The sequence below is a fragment of the Erinaceus europaeus genome, chromosome X, assembly GCF_950295315.1.
Source record: "Erinaceus europaeus chromosome X, mEriEur2.1, whole genome shotgun sequence".
NCBI lineage: Eukaryota > Metazoa > Chordata > Mammalia > Eulipotyphla > Erinaceidae > Erinaceus > Erinaceus europaeus.
Window position 1 is genome coordinate 81,599,730 of NC_080185.1, and position 11,598 is coordinate 81,611,327.

General features: G+C 45.5%; 1 pseudogene; it reads right to left on the reverse strand.

Moving 5' to 3' along the window:
- Window positions 1-9,993: 9,993 nt before the first annotated feature.
- On the reverse strand, window positions 9,994-11,354 carry LOC107523283 (ubiquitin-conjugating enzyme E2 C-like; annotated as a pseudogene).
- Window positions 11,355-11,598: the final 244 nt, after the last annotated feature.

Consider the following 11,598-nt stretch of genomic DNA (forward strand, 5'->3'; position numbering starts at 1 on the left):
GGGGAGAACTTGGACCGCTGGCGGGCCTGTGACCTCCCCACATGGCTTGGCCCACTTCGCCCACTCGACAACCAAGCAGGAGCCTTGAAGGCAGTCAGACAGAAACGGACGAGAAAGGACAAGTGGGCACATTGGCCACTCTAGAGCGGAGGAACAGGGCGTGAGCTGACACACCAAAAGGGGCATCGAGGAGCAGTGAGGGCCGTGGGCACCGCTGCTACCACTTTCGCTCGCTCCAGCCTTGGTCCACCGCCTCCCCCTAAGACATGCACCGGGAAACAAAGGCCAACCAGCCCCACGGCGGGTCGCGCGCCACCGCCAGACCCACTTCCGTGGGCAGAGACACTAACTGGCAGGATCTGCCAGCCTCAAGCTCGTGCGCCTTCCTAGGCAGTGCTGCAGTGGTGTCCTGGGCCCACAACACTCACTCCCCTAGTAGACTGCAGCTATGATACGCCACCAGGGACGCAACAGACCGGCTCGACAGCCTGGCCTCCCAGAACTCTCACCTGGCCAAGCGCAGCTAGAGCTCTGCATGAGGAACTCAGGAGGAGGCGGCGGCAATATAAAAAGCAGCCGCCAGGCGGCACCCTCCACCTATCTACTTGAGCCGAGAAAGTGAAAGTCAGGCTTGCCCCACTACAGAAGACCCAGCAGGATCGGTGGCTAGCAAACCACTCACACACTCACACACGGACTTGCCTGCCTCGGATCATGGGGCAGCACCACAGTGGGACTTAGGATAAAGGGAGCAGGCGGGAGGGCCGGCTGGTGGGCAAGCTGGACATGCATTCGTGTGTGCTTACTTGCCTGCGTGAGTGCATGGAGGGCAGGGAAAGGGGAGAAGGAGCCATGGGGGAAGGGAGAGAGCCAGAGAGCAAAGAAGGGCACGTTTCCTCCAAGTTGCCCAGCAAACAACAAATAAATGTTAAGTGTCTGCTGAGTGTGTGAGTGAATGCGTGGAGCTCAGGGAAAGGTGGCGGGAGCCACGGGGGAACAAAGAGAATGGCAGAGATGAGTGATATGAAAGGGGGAGGATGATGGGGACTGTGGGTCTGAGGAAAAACCCTGGTGAGGAAATATTATGGTGGCCGCCAGGTGGCGCCTTCGCCTCGTCAACGGCAGCCATAGAGGAAAGTCAGCCACCACTGCTGGATTGCAGGCCACCTTGCCTGTGGCCTTGTTACCAGGAGGGAAAGCGGCACCTTGAGAGAGCATGAAAGTGGAACTTTTAATAGAGTGTGGAGCAGTGGGCGTGCTAGGAGCCTTGGGGGACGGAGGGAAGGTCACAGGTGTTCCTTGACACCTGAAAACTAAAAACAAAAATTTAAAAAAATGATGTCCTTGGCAGTCTTCTATGGGGATAACCCCAGGGACAATGACAGAGGAAAGTACAGAATTGTGGTCCCATTGCATTGGATTCTTTCTCAATGAAAGCCCATTCAGTTGGGTTTCCTGCTGCACTTAATGCACATGTTTCCAAGGACAAGTGGACAAAGGCTACCTAAAAATAATAACGATGATAGAGTTATTTGCCTTAATGTCCACGGCAGTGCCTAGAGTTGATATGAAATTCCTTTCTTTCTTTCTTTCTTTCTTTCTTTCTTTCTTTCTTTCTTTCTTTCTTTCTTTTTTTCTTTCTTCCTTTCTTTCTAGGGCCCCCGTTTTCTGAAAGCCTGTCTTTTTGAGCAAGGGCTAGCTGAACAGTATAGTGTGTGTGCTCGCTCAGTCAGGTACACAGCTGCCCGCCCCACCCCCAGGTTTCTTCCTCTTGTTTAAATTGCTGCAAGGGTTATCAATGGGGTTGGTTGCCCGCACAAAAAATCCAAGTTTAGCAGAATTATTATTTTTTAAAGTACAGACTTTTTTTTACTGTTCCTTTGTCCACCACATTTCCATTATAAAATTGAGCTGTTTGGATTAATTTTGTATGAAATCTCTATAAGTTAACATAGAAAAATAAGTCCAATAAACTTATATGCTGGTAATTCTGATCAAGGTTTTTTATAACTACAGTTCAAAATTAACCTTTTCTTTTGTTCTCAGATTTTAATTAGTGAAGTATTTGCTTCCTCATCCAGCCATCTTTTAATAGCAATTCGAGATCATTCAGAAGTGTAAATACCAGGGATTTCATATGATTTCTTTAAAAAAATAAGTTTAGTTTTATGTAAGCTCTGTATTTGGAGTAATTCTGGATTTACAGTGGAGAATTCCTTTATATCTCATGTGTGCTTTCTCCTCATAGTTATCAAAACTGGGACACCAGTATTAGCAACTAAAATTGTTGGAGAATGAGCCCACTGTCCCGTAAAGTCCAGGCCATTGTTTCCATGAGGTCCGAGTGAGCTGACCCCCACTTCTCCCTTAGGGTTGAGAGAAGGGCAGGTTCCCCTGAACTCCTGAACTAATGATAGCTTTTCCAGAATGCGGGCTACCTTCCTGCACATGTCCCTCTTCTCCCCCTTAAAACAAAGTCCATGAATTACTGTACATTGTATTTGGCCAAACTTGAAAAACCACCACAAACTCCTGTTACTCAACCCCGCTCCTCCTCCCCTTGCCCTGAGGTGCCTGTAATTTACTCCCAGAGAAATCTGCATTGCAAAGCTTGTGATCAAACCTTGTATGGTAACTTTCTACTTGTGATCAAATAGCTTGTAGTTCAAAATGTGACTATGCATTGTGCTGCTTTGTGTTTGGGTTAATGATTAGCTTAACCTTCTCCCTGTGCAATGGGTATAATTTGCCTGCTTTCTCTTTCAATAAATGGCTCACCCAGCTTTCCAAGGCTGCTCCTGGAGCTGAATGAGTTTGTGAATCTCCTCTCTGTGAACATTGCCCCCAACACACAGAGTTACCCCAGGATGCCCAAGGGGCCACTCTGACCCTCGACACCAGTGACCAGGGGGGCGGGGGACCCAGAGTGACAGCCCACATAAAATGAATCATAGAATTGATTTGAATTTAAATTTTTTCTGTCCAGTGTTCAGTTTCATTTGTCCTGTGATTTCATATAGGTTGTTGAGCATCATTGTGACTTGTCCTGTTGTCTCTATTCAATGATAATGTTTAGGTCTTAGTTGTTCATCTGCACATAATATGAAGCACAAGGATCCCAGCTTCAGTCCCCAGCTCCCCACCTGTAGGAGTGTGGGGTCACTTCACAGGTGGAGAAGCAGGTCTGCAGGTGCCTATCTTTCTCTTGTTGTTCTGTATTCCCCTCCTTTTCTCTGTCTTATTCAACAACAAAAGCACTGGCAACAATAACAGCAACAAGGGCAACAAAATGGGAAAAAATGGCCTCCAGGAGCAGTGGAGTCATAGTGTCGGCACCAAGCCCTGGCAATAACACCGGTGGCAAAATAAATATTAAAATTAAAAAAATGGCCACAGGAGCAGTGGATTCATATTGCTGATACCAAGCCCCAGCAATAGGCAAAAAAGAAAAGAGAAAGAAAGAAAGAAAGAGAAAAATTATGTCCTGACTTTTCTGACAACCCACTACTTGTAATATACAGGTTATATTGTACATGACTGGAGTCAATGGCCCAAACCTGACATTTGTTACAGTAACTTTTTTTCAGGTAAAGAGAAGGCATCTGCGGAGGTGAGAGTGGGGGGAGAGCACCACAACAAAGCTTCCTTCAAAGCAGTTATGGCTGGTTTGACATGTGGGTGGTGCACGTGGGCAAGCAGTGCACTAACCAGGTGAGCTTTAATATCTTCCTGGCCCTGAAGTGATTGTATGAGCTCTCTTGCTTGCTTGCTTTTTTTTTTAAAGGTAAACCCATTGTCTGTAGATGAGCCCAGGCTAAGGTGTGGCCCACGGACAAACCCCATCAGGGTTAAATAAACAGTCTAAAGCCAAGGCTTAAAACTAAGTAGGGGGATCAATATGGTTTGAACACATGGCCTTACTTAAACACAGATGCATGTCTTGAAATTTTGGCCTTCAAAAATAAGTTGGGTGACCTGGAAGTGGTGCAATGAGTACTGTGCTGAACTTCGGAGACTTGAGGTTCTGCATTTGATTCATGGTACTCCATGTGATGAGCTAGTTCTCTCTCCATTTAAAATAAATAAAATATGAAGCAGGGTCCAGGTGGTGCTGCACCTGGTTGAGCATACTTGTTACAATGTGCAAGAACCGGGGTTCTAACCCTGGTCCCCACCTGCAGAGGGAAAGCTTTATGAGTGATGAAGTGATACTCTTCCTCTCTCACTCTCTACCTTCCCCTCTATAGGACTATGTGAAAGCTTGGTAGAGCTTAGGGAAGCTCTCCCATCCTTGGATGGAGGTCTGGAAAGATACCTCAATGCTAGCCTCTCTCCTTACAGAGATGAGCCAAGAGGGCAAAGTATCCCAGACTCAGTTTTTCATTGTTAGTTTCCCAAGCTCACAGAAAGCCTACAAGCCTCTCAAACTTAGTTCCCCCTGCTGTCAGCTCAAATGGTTGTCCGCTTTAAGGTTCATTCACTCAGGGTTCAAACATCTGCTTCACCTTTTGATCACAAAGGAGAGCACACCCTATCGCACACTCCTAACACCAGACAGTAAAAAGCACCCAAAGTCTTATTTCCTGGTGCCCTTTGTTGTCCTTAACTTATATCAAGCCTTGTTCTTTCTTCTCTATCTCACCTTACTGGTTTAACCCCTATTATTCTCTCAAATGCCTTTGGGTAATTAAATGCCTGCATCAGGAGACTAATTGTTCTAACCTTTATGTATCATATCAACTCTTGTCATACCAACCCCTTACCATAGGGGCACGCTGACCTTTAAGAAACCTGTGAATTTTGATGTATTTTGTTCTTTGTTTAACTTTCTATATTAACCCAAACCTGCCTTCCAATAAACGAGTATTTGTACCAGAATGCTCCCTGAGTCCTCTTTCTTTATCACACAGTCACTAGAACTGGTAAGGAAAGATCAGTAAGCTTACCTTCTGGCTGGAGCCACTCCAAGTGAGCCCCAGAAACCCTCCCCTCTCGATTTCTGGATTTCTCTATCCAATAAATAATGTTAATAGAAAACCTCAATAAATGAAATAATAGCTGAAGCAGATAGGCAGAATAATATTTATATAGTGGCATTTCGTGCCTGAGACTCTGAAGTCCCTGTTTCTATCCCTAGCACCAACCTAAACTAGTGAAGTAATTTATAAAATTAATTACAAAGACTTGTACCAGGTTCTAAGACATCTATAAATTCCCAGCTCAATCCTCCTCCACCTTACAGAGGCCCTGAGAGCTCTAAGCCTTTAATGACCTCTGTCCATCTTTTCGTCCTTGTGTACCTAACTGTGAATCATTAGCAAATCTTTCTTTGTATTCTGATTTACCATAAAACAGAAATTCTGATGAGACTCGGGGCCCAGCAGTGGCAGTGTAATCTGGTTCTGGGCAGGTACCAGTGACCTCTGTCTTCATGCACTCCAGGTGGTATGGCTCCTGTGTGGATTCCCAGTTGACACTAGATGTGAGCAGGGCTCTGAATTTTCTCTGTTTGTCGAATAAAAGATAAAAATTATGAAATAAAATATACAAACAGAAGAAAATCATTTCTATTAAAAAGTAGGTTTTTTTAATAGAAAATAGGGAGTTGGTGATAGCGCAGTGGGTTATGCGCACATGGTGCGAAGTGCAAGGACCGGTGTAAGGATCCAGGTTTGAGCCCCTGGCTCCCCCCCTGCAGGAGAGTCACTTCACAGGCAGTGAAGCAGGTCTGCAGGTGTCTATCTTTCTCTCCCTTTCTCTGTCTTCCCCTCCTCTTTTCATGTCTCTCTGTCCCATCCAACAATGACAACAATAACAACAACAATAGTAACTACAATAAAACAAGGACAACAAAAGGAAATAAATATTTTAAAATATTTTTTAATATTTATTTATTCCCTTTTGTTGTCATTTTTATAGTTATTATTGATATCATCATTGTTGGATAGAAAAGAGAGAAATGGAGATAGGAGGGGATGACAGAGAGGGGGAGAGAAAGACACCTGCAAACCTGCTTCAACACTTGTGAAGCTACTCCTCTGCAGGTGGGGAGCCAGGGTCTCAAACCAGGATCACCACACCTGTCCTTGCGCTTTGCACCATCTGCACTTAACCCCCTGTGCTTCCACCTGACTTCTGTAAAAAGTAGTTCTTATATGTATTAGCTAGGTTGCTTCTTCTTCTAGTGTTAGCTAGGTTGCTAATAACACATGACTGCTTTATTATTAGTGATTTAACAGTGATCAACAGGGAGATGGGCAGTAGTGAAGCATGTTAAGCTCACGTGGCACAAATTGCAAGGACCGGTTAGGATCCCTGTTTGAGCCCCTGGCTCCCCACCTGTAGGGGAGTCACTTCACAGGCAGTGAAGCAGGTCTGCAGGCATCTCTTTGTCTCTCTTTCTCTCTATCTCCCCTTCTCTCTCAATTTCTGTCTGTCTCTATCCAATAACAAATAAAAATATAGTGATCAACAAGATTGTGGTGTAACAGAGGTACAATTCCCACCACCAGAGTTCCATATCCTGTCGCCTCCATTGGAAACTTCCCTATTCTTTATTCCTCTGGGAGTATGGATCAAAGGTCCTTGTGGGGTGTACATGGTAGGAATGAGATTTAGGTTATTCATGTTGGAAGAAACTACAAAGTCTATTTTAGGTATTCTAAGAGGCCCATGACTTTACTAATTTTTGCCTGAGCCTGACAGATAACATGCAGGTTTTCAAGACTACATGGGGGCTTCAGAGGAGCAGTGAACATGGAACAGCCATGATCAAGGAGGTGCTTGCAAATGCTCTTATGTATTGTCATGGAACAAGATGAACCACAGGGGCATACAGCCAGAGAATCTGCCCTTGAGGGCTTCAAGGAGCACTGAATCTTGTGCATTTGGGCTAGTCTGTGCATGACCTTCCCTAAAGAGGAAGACAATGTGTACACCCGGAACACCTGCTCCAGAGATGACAGGGCTGCACTCATGAGAAAGTGGAGCTATAAAGCACTGTAGCCCTCTGTGATGAACTGCTGGTGGGAAACCCACCCTTTTGAAGTGCTTCATGCAGTGAGATGTTTCACCACATAGTCAGCATAGACCTGAAGCCCCCCTTCTGTGCCTGCAGGAGTCCAAGACCTCATCTCCAAGCTGATCAGCATCACCCCTCTGAACGACTGCCTCTGGACCAGGTCTCAACCCACCCTTGGGTCCAGGCCACTCCTGGAGGGTGCTTCCTCTCTCTGCCGTTAAAGTCTGCCCACCAAATTTTCTTTCATTCCATCTGTCACACCTTTGTTTTCCTCTGTGTGTGTTAGATGCAAGGGACCCTGGCCTGTTCCTCTATCTGTCTTCTCCCTACTTTTTATTTAATAAGGACTTGAGCTTTTACAGTAAGTTAATTAATTAAATGGAAGAAATGAGCAGATTAAATTTGTTGACCCCCTCCTTTGCCACCCAGATTTTATTAATACACAGAGTTGAAATATTTCCATTATCAAACGAAGGAAATTTCAATTATATAAGTATCAACATATCAGTGTTTTGTATTGACTTGAGATATTTAACTGTGCAAGTTTTGTGCCAATGATAAGTCCTATAGATTGTGCTGTGACCGTTTAGGAATAACATGGAGAACAGTGAACTCATTCAGTATCATGGAGAATCACATCACTCGATTTCCTGATCACTCTGGAGATCAGTGTTCCTCAGGCAGACACAGCAGAGCCCACAGGGATGCAGCAGAGGTCCTGAGGAGGAAGGCTAACAGGGAGGAGCTAGTAGCACAGGGAGCAGAGAGGCTCTCCACCCACCAGCTGGGATGGTTTTAAAGAGCAATGCAGAGGACACAGGTGGAGGAGTGGGTGTTGCAGGTAACAAAGGTGCTGAGCAGGTCTGGGTGATCTTGGTGGACCTGGTGTCATGGGAAGCTCTGGGGTGACATGAGCTCCATGAAGGGGCTGGGCCTGCTGCTTGTGCCTGTGAAGCAAGGGGACCATGGAGGCACTGGCCAAGAGCATGAGGCCTAGAGACATCGCATCACAGTGGGAGCAGAGTAACATGTGGTTTCACTTTCAATTAAAAAGAAAAGATTTTCCTTGTCATGGCTTTGCTGCCTTAATTCCTGGTTATATTTCTAACTATCATAAGATTAACAGATCCTGGATCAGGAAGGGGTAACACTCAATATTCTGGGAAGCTCTCTCAGCTCTGCCCACCTGGAGGTCCAGGGGCTGATGGTGACCTGGACCATTGGGAGGCACTCAGGAGGCAGGTGCTGCCCATGGGAACACTATTTCCCATATTGTAAGGTAGAAGACAAATTTGCACCTCAAATCACTAAGGAGATCTCTCACCCCAAAACTGCCATGGTCTGGGTGAAATTTTGAGAGAGAATAAATGACCAAGTAGTTGGCTCTGGTCAGGCACTTGACAATCACATCTGTGGTCCTCACACTGAGCCTGCTGAGAGACAGGAAGGGGCCACATAGAGAAACTCCTCAGGACTCCCACAGAGTTCTGCAATGAGAAGATCACCCAGATCCAGCTGCTAATGATGTTACCCTTGTTTATGATGTGCTCTCTCATTTTACACACACACACACACACTACACATTCACTCACTCCTTCAAACACACACACACACACACATACACACTCACCCCTAAAATCTTTGAGAGTAAGTTGAATGTTTGCTAAAAGCAAGCTTTCTTTCTTTTAAAGCTTCACTAGTGATTCAGTAGTGGTTCACATGACTGTAAGACTATGGGATATGCTTACCATAACTACTCCCCTAGTCCTATGTTCCCATCTTCTCAATGGTAAAAGTAAGGAGATTCTTTTATCTGACCATAGTACAACTGCCAGCTTCAGACAACCTAACAAAATCTTGTTGTAGGTTGATAGTAGTGCACAAAAGTGAAAGAAAATTATTGGACAGGTACTGTTGTTAAAATTTAGGAAGGCTCTTGCTGGCCCGGCTAGCTTCACGGGTGGGTAACAGAGACGTGGAGACAACGGCTGGGCAGGGAAGCTGTATTTCTTTATTCAGGAACAACGATTCATAAACTAAACCAAACTAATCACCAAACAGAACTCTGCTGTCTCTTTGCGGCGGCACAAGCACTCTCTCTTACTCTGGAACTCAGGAACTCTCTCTTACTCTCGAACTCTGAAACTCTGGCACTCAGGAACCCTCTCCCTGGAACTCTGGAGGGGTTCCTAGGGGCGGGGCCAAGCGGGCCCGCGAAACTAATAGGACTGATCCAATTCTCTTGGCAGGGGAGAACTAGAACCCAATGTAAAGCATACAACAAGGTACACTCATATGGAATGTGGAAATCTGTAACAAATCCACTTGAGGGAGAGGCAATTTCCCCCTAAGACCTTGGGAGAAGTGTGGTAGCCATTTCTGAGGACATGGGGTACAGAACTTTGCTAGTATGATGGTGTGGAACTACACCCCTGTTTTATTTATTTATTTATTCACTTTTGTTGCCCTTGTTGTTTTGTTGTAGTTATTATTCTTGTTATTGATGTCATTGTTGGATAGGACAGAGAGAAATGGAGAGAGGAGGGGAAGACGGAGAAAGGGAGAGAAAGACAGATATCTGCAGACCTGCTTCACCACCTGTGAAGCGACTTCCCTGCAGGTGGGGAGCAGGGGCTCTAACTGGGATCCTTATGCCGGTCCTTAAACTTTGCACCATGTGCATTTAACCCCCTGCACTACTGCCCGACTCCCTTCTATACCCCTATTATCTTATAATCATGCAAATCATATTTTTTAAAAAAGCTCATAGGGGCTAGGTGGTTTCACACCTGATTGAGCACATCTGTAACAATGCACAAGGACCCAGGTTCAAGCCCCCAGTCCCCACCTGCAGAAGGAAAGCTTCACAAGTGGTGAAGCAGTGCTGCAAGTGTCTCTCTATCTTCCCCTTCTGTCTCAATTTTTTTGACAGATTCAAGAAGGGAATTTATTTGCCAGAGCTATAAAACAGCTCAAGATGCAGTCCTATACAGACACAGAGAAAAGAAAGACCATCTGAGAACAAAGTGGGTATCCAGCACCAGGTGAGAGAGTGGACCACAGGTGAGGGCTCCTGAATGGAGAGCTTCTCTGAGTAGGTCTCTAGCAGGTGATTCCTGAAGGCATAGAGGCTCCCCCAGAGCTAGGCAGCCTGTGTGTTGAGCAGGCTGTGGAGGCTGGGCTCTGCCAGCAGGCTCTGGATGGAGAGCAGTTGGGTCCAGACGTCATACAGGGCAGACCAGTGTTCTTGCAAGATGTCCAGGCAGATGTTGCCCCGGGTGTCCAAGTTGGGGTGGTAGGAGGCTGTGAGGAACCTGACAGTGGGGGCCTCATAAGGGTAGCCCCTGTGAAAGTGCAGGGACAGCTTGTAGCTCAGGCCTTCATAGGGGGTGCCATCTGCTCCCTGGATGGTGCCCACCCACTTGAGAAGGTTGTCTGCTTGAGGGAAAAGAAGAAATGCCTTTGTCTCCAGCCATCATCAGGCTCCTCAGCTCCTGATGGAGCCTCTTGGCCACAGGGCCCTTGCTGGAGCTCACGTGGGTTGGCTCTCAGCCAGGAAGGTAAATGACCGGTTCTCCCTTGCTAATTCAAGAGATGCAGAGAAATAGGCAAGAGACACCAGGGAGAATTGGACACTCTCATTTAATGGCAGATGAACATGGGCTTAAATAGAGATTTAGACAAAGAAAATTTTTCAAATATGTCATAAATTACAGGTTTCTTAAAGGTCAGCTTACCCCTATGGTAGGGGGCTGGTATGGCAGGAATTGATGAGATACATAAAGGTCAAGACAATTATTCTCCATGTTGCAAGCAACTTAATTATACAAAGGTATTTGAGAGAAACATAAGGGTTAGATAGAGAAGATAAACAGAGCATGGTAATTATCAAAGCTATAAAGAAATAAAGTTTGGAGTTTCACTGACTGATGTCAGAGAGGTGTTTGATAGAGTATGCTTTCTCTAGTGATCAAAAGTGAGGTGACTGTGTGAACTCTGGGTGACTATGTGAACTTTGAATGAACCTTAAGGCAGGCAGCCATGTGTCCTGCAGTTAATGGAGAGAGGCAGTGAGATCTCTGTGGGCTTGAGAGTCTGAAAAGGGGGAACTGAGTCTGAGAGACTGTTTTTCCCCTTTTCTCATCTCGATGAGAGAGACTAACAAGGGAGTGTCTTTCTCAAACCTCCATCCAAGGATGGGCGGAGTTTTCCCTAAGCTCTATCAAGCTTACACATAGCCCCACAGGAGCAGAGCAGCTTCTCCTTTGGGCTGGGCTCTTCTGAGGCCTGTGGCGGAGTAGGTGGCAGCTGGATGCTGCTTCTTGGAGGCCATCCTGGAGGTGCTGGGAGGGAGACAGCAGCTCAGAGAGCAGGGAAGCAACTGCAGAGAGCCCCATATCAATTTCTGACAGTCTCTATCAAATAAATAAATTAATTAATTAATTAAATCATTTTTTAAAAAAGGTCAAACAGATTATATTTCAAAGAAATTGTATTTAAATTAAAATTAAATTTAAAATAAATTCAAATTAAATTTTAGTCAATTTAAATTTAATTTGATTTAAATTAAAGTTTTT